Source organism: Gossypium arboreum, chromosome 11, assembly GCF_025698485.1.
Source record: "Gossypium arboreum isolate Shixiya-1 chromosome 11, ASM2569848v2, whole genome shotgun sequence".
Lineage (NCBI taxonomy): Eukaryota > Viridiplantae > Streptophyta > Magnoliopsida > Malvales > Malvaceae > Gossypium > Gossypium arboreum.
In genome coordinates, this window is record NC_069080.1 from 48,648,542 (window position 1) to 48,658,471 (window position 9,930).

The following is a 9,930-nucleotide window of genomic DNA, read 5'->3' on the forward strand; positions in this document are numbered from 1 at the left end:
TTAAATGTTCTCGGGATAAGAGTGAACAAGCGGAGCATTTGAGAACTGTTTTATAGACTTTAAGAGATGAGCAGTTGTATGCCAAGTTTAGTAAAAATGAGTTTTGGCTCCGAGAGGTCAGATTCGTAGGACACATCGTGTCGGGTGAAGGAATTAAATTCAACCTAAGTAAGATCTCGACTATTATTGAGTGGAAACTGCCCAAAAATGTATCGGAGATTACTAGCTTTCCAGGTTTAGCAGGTTACGAAGGACTATTCATCAAAGGGTTCTCTATGATTGCTACTCCAATGATGAGGTTACTATAGAAAGATGTCAGTTCGATTGGACGGAAAAATGCCAATAGACTTTTGAGAAACTTAAGGCGTTGTTGACTGAAGCCCCAATTTTAGTGCAACCGGAACCTGGAAAAGAATTCTTAGTGTATAGTGATTCATCCTTAAATGGATTAGGGTACGTGCTCATGCAAGAAGGTAAGGTAATAGCATATGCCTCGAGATAGTTGAAGACGCATAAGAAAAATTATCTGAAACAAGACTTTGAGTTAGCAACCATAGTGTTCACACTAAAGATTTAGAGACATCACTTGTATGGCGAGAGGTGCCAGGTATTCACTAACCATAGAAGCCTAAAATACTCGATGACTTACAAGGATTTGAATCTATGGCAATGAAGGTGGTTGGAGTTGATTAAAGATTATGAGCTAGTAATCGACTATCACATGGGAAAGACAGACGTGGTCACAGATACATTAAGTAGGAAGTCATTGTTTGCCTTGAGAGCTATGAATACTTAGTTTTCTGTAATCGAGGATGGTTCAATTATAGCAGAGTTGAGAACTAGACCTATGTTTCTTCAAGAGATTTGTGAAACTCTGAAGAGTGATAAAGATTTGCAAGCCAAAATGACTTATTGTGAGTCAGTTGACGAATCAGATTTTTAGATTAGTACCGACGGTTTTTTGATGTTCCGAGATAGGGTCTGTGTACCTCAAAATGATGAGCTTATTGGGAAAATTCTTCATGAAGCACATAGTAGTTGTATGTCAATGTAATAGCCTAATTTTGGGCCTAGCCAGAATAGTGGTTTCGGAACCACTATTCCGAGGCTAGAGAAATTATTTTTAATATTATTTTGTGTCATAGCATGATTATATAAGTGCGTGAAAATTTGGTGAGTTAATTTTAGTTTTTGTGAGCTTAATTGTAAAATAAATACTAAATCCCATAAAGTTCAAAAGTCTTGTTTAATTAGCTAAAGGTGTAAATTGAATATGAATCATTTTGTAGAGGTCTTTAAAGGGAAAATAGACCCTTTTGAGAAAGGTGGCCGGCCATGGGAGACAAAGAAATAGAAAAGTCAACATTTGGTGGAAATTAGGTGATAAAATTGAATAAAATAAAACAAATAGGAAAAGTTGTCATTTTCTCATCTCTCTCCTTTTTTCTCCACTGATTTCTCTTTAAGAAAATAGACATGGAAGCTCAAAATTTTCAACAACCTTAAACTCTTGCAAGTAAGTCTTCTTGGTGGTCTTTCTTGATAATTTTTGTGTTTTTGGAACCCCTAAAGCTTAATCTAACTAATGGAGGGACTATTTTGTGAAATGGTTGATAGTCTAGGGATTTTCCATGAAAAGATTTATGTTGTTTGGTGAATTTTAATTAAAGAAAATGAGTCTTGTTTGTGTAATAAACAACTTTTGTTAAAGGATTTTCATGACAACACCTAAATGGACTATTTTGTAAAGATGGCAAAATGAGTAATAAGTATGAGTAATAATGAGAATTGTGGGCTGCTCCTAGTATAAAAAGAATTTGGCTAGGCTTGGTTAGTGAGAAAATTTGATAAAAATCGATTTACGAGCCTAAGGGCAAAATTACAATTTTTGTACAGTCTAAGGGCAAAATGGTCATTTTGCAAAATTGTGAATTATAGAATGTTTTAATTAATGTAATGATTAAATGAGTGGATTTCATCATGTTAGATCAAGAAAATCAAGATTTGAGCTTAAATCGAAAAGTACGAGGTTATGGACTAAAATAGAGTAATTAGCCGAAATTGCATTCTAGGTAAGTCCGTGTGACTAAATAAGCATGTTATCCATATTATTGTTAATATACTTGAAATCTATTTTGCTATGATTATATTTAATTATATGTTGATGGAATATGACATTCCATTGAAACAAGTAAGTTGTATGTTAATAATGCAACCATATTGTTATGATGTGTGATTGAATTGATATAGCATAAATTGTTTTGATTGTGAATACGAGTACGCATTACGAGAAATTAATGTAATAAAGACTCCCAGTTGAACATTAGGAATTAATTTGGATATTCATACCATGACATTGGGTGATATGTGTGCTAGTGTAAGACATGTCTGGGACATGCATCGGCCTCGAGATATACAAGTTCGTGTAAGACCTGTCTGGGACATGGCGTCAGCTTGTTGTGTGTCAGCATAAACCTGTCTGAGACATGGCATCGACATTGATAGATGAGAGCCAGTGTAAGTGTAACACTCCAAACCCGGCCCAAATGTTATGGCCAAATCTGGCATGTCACATTGAAGTGTTTTAGCGAAAACCTTGTTTTCATTGAAAACCCTTTCTTAAAAGTTACAGTTCAATTACTTAGTAAGAATCCCTTTTCTGTTGCGAAGCTTTGTTTAAACCAGTTGAGTTAAGAAAACTTATCCTTAAAAACTTTAGTTGTGGAAACGTAGTATTAAAATAAAACTATAGCTTAGAAAATCCATGTTCCATTTCTTGTAATTACAACGCCCGAATTTAATAATCCAAAAAATAATAAAAGGGGGAGGCTTTATGACAATCCATACTAAATGAAAATTACTTAATAAACGAGTAACTTAAATACTTTTAAAAACCAATCAAAATTGTCTTGCTAGCCGGCCAACCAAAGTTCCTCCAGACATCGAACCTTCTACTAAGCATCACCTGAGAAAAATAAAAGAGGGGGTCAGTTTTCGCAAACTCAGTTTGACAACCCTCGACAAGTAACAAGCAACATCATTCACCATACAACATATATGCAATGCAATACAGTGCAACCCACTCCAATAATCCATCCACTACACACCAACTTTGTCCCCCGGTACACACCATATGGGGATATAAATATCGACCCACCCATCCAATACACTCCAATGGTAGCCCGGTTGCGGAACTACCTTCATTGCAGCAAGCTGCCAATCACATATTGGGCTTTAAAAGCCATCGGTGGATCCACGGTTGTCAAGCAACCATGCGACCCTCATATACTTCCTCCGTTCCATAAACTTAAGCAGAATATCGTATGTATGCAGCAGTTATACATGTAACATCCATAAATCTTATATTCAACACTTAGGGGTATTTTGGTTATTTTCGCCCTTGAGGCATTTTGGTAATTTTTCTTTATTACGGATCTTACTTACCTTGGCCCGTTAACAAATCCCGTGAGCTAAGATGAACGAATACTATGCACCAAGTAGGATTCCAGAGAAGAGGAGGTGGGTCATTACGACCACTTAAGTACCAAGCTCTCCTTAGATCCAATCCTAGACATGCATATACCCGTTGCCACACCTTAACCCTATGACTTGTCCACGGTCCTTAATAAATTAATTAAGTTTTATGCAGTCATCATATACTAGGCCTACTGTAACACCCCTAACTCGTGACCGACGCCGGTGTCGGACACGAGGGGTTAACGAGACAAATCCTCTTAAAGTACCGACCAATTTGGCATTTCTGGACAGGCTGGAAAACTGCGTCACCGTCGACTTAAAAATCATATCTCGAGTTCCAAAACTCGGAAACTGGTTTCGTAAATTTTCCCTGAATTTAGACTCATATACCCATCCATGTATTTATTTTTAGAATTTTTGGTTGGGCCAATTGGTACAGTTTATTAGTTAAAGTCACCCATGTTACAGGGATCGACTGCTCTGACCTCCGCGCGTTACAACTTGAATATCTTTCTGTACAGGGCTTTAATACTGGTGCCGTTTGTTTCTAATGAAACTAGACTCAAAATGTAATCTGTACATATAAGTCATGACTCCTAATTATTTCTGTATAATTTATGGTAAATTTTCAAAGTTGCGATAGGGGACCCAGAAATCGTTCTGGCCCTGTCTCACGAGAACTTTAATATTTCCCAGTATACTGCTCATATGGTCGTTTCGTTTCATCCATATAAAAATAGATTCATCAAGGTTCAGTTCCATAATTTACTCACTATTTAATTCTACTTCTACTATTTTTAGTGATTTTTCAATCTCATCTCACTGCTGCTGTCCGCAACAGTTACTGCAGTAGACTATGCCAATTTCATGAATTTTTCCTTGGCCTTAATCATCCATCATACATGACACAAATTATGGCCACCTTAACAAAATTTGAGTTTCTAAGACTCGTGGCTATAGGTTCTAGCATCCCACTCGACGACCACATAGGCCATTTTCACATGGCTTAAAGTTTACAACCCACAATTCGACAAAATATAATAGCCTATACATGCCAAATGTTCTTCAACAACAAAAAACAATACCACAAGATTTCAGCCGGTGTGATGACTTCAACGACGGTTCCGAGCACGCAACAATACGAGTCCAAGAGACCTAAAATGGGTGACAAGAAAACACCGAGTGAGTTTACAACTCAGTAAGTCATAAGCATTCGTCAATCCACCGATAAAGTTACTACTACATGTACAACAAATGAGGCTAGGTACTCGTCCATATCGAATCTATACCATAATACCTCGGACCTTTCGGTCCAATCTCGCACCAATTCATACATCCACATTTCATATTCTACACAACAAGATAATCAAGCATTTTACACATTAACTCAATTTCCAGCACAACCATACAATTTCAATCATCACATAGATTTAAGGCTTACCAAATTCAACCCCGAGCATGAACATATTTTCTATTCGTCAAGAGCTCGAGGTACTTACCCGATCCACCGTCCGGGATTAGCTCGATAATGTCGCACACTCAGTGCCAATTGTAATGCAAGAACATATAGTGAATCCGCACACTTAGTGCTATATGTATTCAACTCGCACACTTAGTGCTATATAATCAAACTCGCACACTTAGTGCTGTACAATTTTAAACCCGCACACTTAGTGCCAATCTTGTCACCGTGTCCATTTATACCCGCACACTTAGTGCCGAGACCAATACCTTATGTATTTTGCTGCCTTTATACATTCAACAATGGCATCATTCCATACACATACATTTCCATTTACACACCAACTCATTTAAACACATTTGCATATATATATTGATGATTTAAATCAACACCAAATATACGCTTAATGACTTACCTTGTGTTGGGTAAAACAGTCCAAGTCGGCTACTCGATGACCTTCGTCTTTCCCTTGCTTGATTCTCCTTCTTTAACTCCTTGAGCTTAATCAATAAATCAACTAGTTTAACCCTCTTGCTAAACATTCATAATTCAATTACACATGCATATGTATGTTTGTATATTCGCAACCATCCTCACTTATTACCCATTTGGTCAACAATCTAAGCCAAGATAAGGCTTCAATATGGTTGCCTCTAACCCAATACATGCACACCAATCTACTTCCTTTGGCGAATATGCATGTCTATGTGGAGGCTAATTTTACACTTAATACTACACAAAAAAAACAGCATACATTTTCCTAATCAACGCATTACATATTGTAGTTCTATACACATCTCTCATTTATTTCATAACCAAACAACATCACAAGCAAATAGACACCTTAAAATAGTATACATGTCATACCAATTCATCATGTGCAAACATATATTCATGTAGGTGCAATGGTCGAATTCTCAAGTGGCTTATATCCAAATATACACACATATCCAAAGCTTAAATCTTACTTACCATGCAACATGCATGAATCATACTTATGGATACAACATGGCGAATACCACAACACCATACCGTTTCAATTTGGTCATGGTTAAACAAAGAACTTAGTATCTCATTCAAAATGCTAAAAGAAAATCTAAGAATCCTCAATCTACCATCACATGAATCATTATCAAGCTTGATATTTAGCATGCAATGGCATTAACACCATATTCACTTTGGCGAATTTCATTCCCATGACATAACAAAGATTTGAACCATGGGCTAACAAGAACATCAAGCTAGCAACTAAAATATACATGAATCTCATGGCAAAACATCAAACTTACCTTAATCTAGGTACAAGTATGGCCAAACCTCCTCCTAAACCTCTTCCAAACCAACATGAAACAAGAATTCCTTCCTTCCTCCTTAGAATTTTCAGCCCAAAGGAAATGAAAAATGATGAACAAAAATTCTTCTTTCTTTCTCCACACTCACGGCAACAAGGGGCATCCAAGCTCATCTTTCTCTTTTTTTTTCATTTTTTTATGCTTATTTTTATTATAATACTTCCTACATAACTCACTAGCCAAACATGTTGGAAACATGTTTTCCCTTGCCCATCATGCCCACCTTGGCCGGCCACTATAGTCAAATTTGGGGGAATTTGACATGCAAGGACAACATTTCCTAGTGTGCATCAATAGACCACTTCCACATTTGCCTATCTCAATTCTAAATTTTCTCACACAAGTCCTTTCTAGTGAAATTCACCTTTATAACACTAAATCAATCATCATAAAATGTCATACATTAGCACACATATTATAGGCATCAAAATAAATTTTAATTATTTTTATGCCTCGGTTTTGTGGTCCCGAAACCACATTCCGACTAGGGTCAATTTTGGGTGTTACAACTCTCCCCACTTAAGAAATTTTCGTCCCGAAAATCTTACCGTAAATAGGTTTGGATATCGTTCTTTCATAGAGTTCTCGGTCTCCCAAGTAGCTTCTTCTATCCCGTGCTTGAGCCATAACACTTTCACTAGCGGAACCCGCTTGTTTCATAACTCTTTCACTTCTCGTGATAGGATACGAATTGGTTCTTCCTCATAACTCATATTAGCTTGAATTTCAATTTCGATGGACTAATCACGTGCGATGGATCGGATCTATAGCGTCAAGCATCGAAACATGGAAGACATTGTGAATCCTTTCAAGTTCGGGGCAAAATCAAACGATACGCGATTGGACCGACTCGTTCAGATATTTCATATGGCCCGATGAACCTCGGGCTCAATTTTCCTTACGGCCAAATCTAAGCACCTTCTTCCAAGGTGAAACTTTGAGAAAGACCTTGTCTCCAACCCGATATTCAATATCTTTTCTTTTCAAATCCGCATACAACTTTTGGCGATCCGGCGACTTTCAAACTTTCACGAATTACTCGAACTCTTTGCTCGGCATCCTTAACCAAATCAACCTCAAGAATTTACCTTCACTAAGTTCACCAGAATAATGGGGTACGGCATTTACGATCAGTATAAAGCCTCGTAAGGCGCCATCTTAATACTTGATTGAAAGCTATTGTTGTGCGAATTCAATCAAAGGCGATACTGCTCCCATGAACCACTAAACTCAAGGATACAACATCTCAACATATCCTCGAGTATTTGAATTATCCGTTCGGATTGACCATCGGTTTGGGGGTGAAAGGCGGTCTTTGAAATGCAACTTGGTACCCAAAGCTTCTTGCAACTTTTTCCAAAATCGCGAGGTAAATCTCGGATCTCTATCCGACACGATAGAAATAGGCACCCGTGTACTCTCACTGTCGAGAAACGTACAATTCCGCTAATTTGTCCATTGAAAAATCCAGACGACGGGGACAATGTGGGCCGACTTAGTCAATCGATCTACCACGACCCAAACCGCATCCTTCTTACTTGTCGACAATGGCAGTCCGGATACAAAGTCCATTGTGACTCGATCCTATTTCCACTCGGGTATCGTGATTGGCTGAAGTAATCCTGAAGGCACCTGATGTTCCACTTTCACTTGTTGACATATTAGACATCTCGAAACAAAGTCGGAGATGTCTCGCTTCATACCATGCCACCAAAACCGACGTTTCAATTCATTGTACATCTTCGTACTCCCCGGGTGGATTGCCATTCGGCTACAATGGGCTTCATTCAGAATTATCGAAATGAGTTCCGAATTCTTTGGGACACATAGACGACTTTTGAACCTCAAACAATCGTCATCGTCGATTTGAAACTCCGAGTCCTTGTTCGGAACACATGCAGCCCGTTTTGCAACCAACTCGTCGTCGACTTTCTGAGCTTCTCGAATTTGGTGTGTCAATAATGGTTTGGCTTTCAATTCAGCCACTAACACACTGTCGGATCGGACAGACAAGTGCACATTCATCGCTCGTAAAGTGAATAACGATTTACGACTCAAGGCATCCGCAACCACATTCGCCTTTCCCGGGTGATAGTCAATGATCAGCTCATAATCCTTTAACAGCTCGAGCCAACGTCTTTGTCGCAGATTTAAGTCTCTTTGGGTCATCAAATATTTGAGACTTTTGTGATCCGAGTATACATGGCACCTTTCACCAAATAAGTAATGTCGCCAAATCTTTAAAGGCGAATACGATGGCGGCCAATTCGAGATCATGAGTCGGATAATTTTTCTCATGTGGCTTTAATTGCCTCGACGCATAGGCCACAACTCGACCTTCTTGCATTAATACGCAACCTAACCCAAGTAGAGATGCGTCACTATAAATGACAAACTCTTTGCCCGATTCGGTTGCACTAGAATTGGGGCTTCAATCAAATAAGCTTTCAGTTGATCGAAACTTTTCGACATTTCTCCGTCCATTCGAACTTAACATCCTTTTGGAGTAAGCCGTCATTGGCGTGGCTATCGTCGAGAAACCTTTTACAAATCGTCGGTAATAACCGCAAGCCCCAAAAGCTCCTAACCCGGTAACATTCCTTGATGGTTTCCAATCGACTATGGCGAAATTTTGTTCGGGTCCACCCGACACCGATCACGGACACCACGTGCCCCAAAAAGCTAACCTCTTTCAACCAAAATTCACATTTCTTGAACTTTGCGTATAATCGCTTATCTCGTAAGATTTGCAACACTAGCCTCGGTGTTCAAGATGCTCGTTTCATCTCTCGAATAGACCAAAATGTCATCGATAAATACAACTACGAACCGATCCAAGTATGGCCTAAAAATTCTATTCATTAAATCCATAAACACCGCAGGGCATTAGTGAGCCCAAACGGCATCACCAAGAATTCAGTAGTGACCGTACCTCGTTCTAAAAGCGGTTTTGGGTATGTCCAATTCTCGGACCCTCAACCGATAGTACCCGACCTCAAATCTATCTTTGAAAACACCGAGGCTCCTTTAATTGATCAAACAAATCGTCAATTCGTGGCAATGGATATTTATTCTTTATCGTCACTTTATTGAGTTGACGATAGTCGATGCACAACCTCATGGTTCCGTCCTTCTTCTTCACAAACAATACAAAAGCGCCCCATGGAGAAAAACTCGGTCGAGCGAAACCTCTATCCGTCAATTCTTGCAATTGAACCTTCAATTCCTTTAATTCCGTTAATGCCATACGACACGGGGCTATTGAAATCGGCGTAGTACCGGTACAACCGATGCGAATTCCACTTCTCGAACCGGTGGCAATCCGGTAACTCCTCGGAAAAACATCTGAATACTCACAAACCACGGTACCGATTCGAGTTTCCTTTCCGTCTCTTTACTTCCAAACACATACGCAAGGTATGTTTCACACCCTTTTCACATACCTCCGAGCGGTCATAGAAGATATTATCGTTGGCGCTCCTTTTAAATCGAGAGACTCGACTCGGACTACCTCATTATTTGCACTCCTCAAATCAATGGTTTTCCTTTTGCGATCCACCATCTTGCATCATGTACGATCACCAATCTATACCAAGAATAACATCGAATTCATTAAATGGTAGAAGCATCGGATCGGTA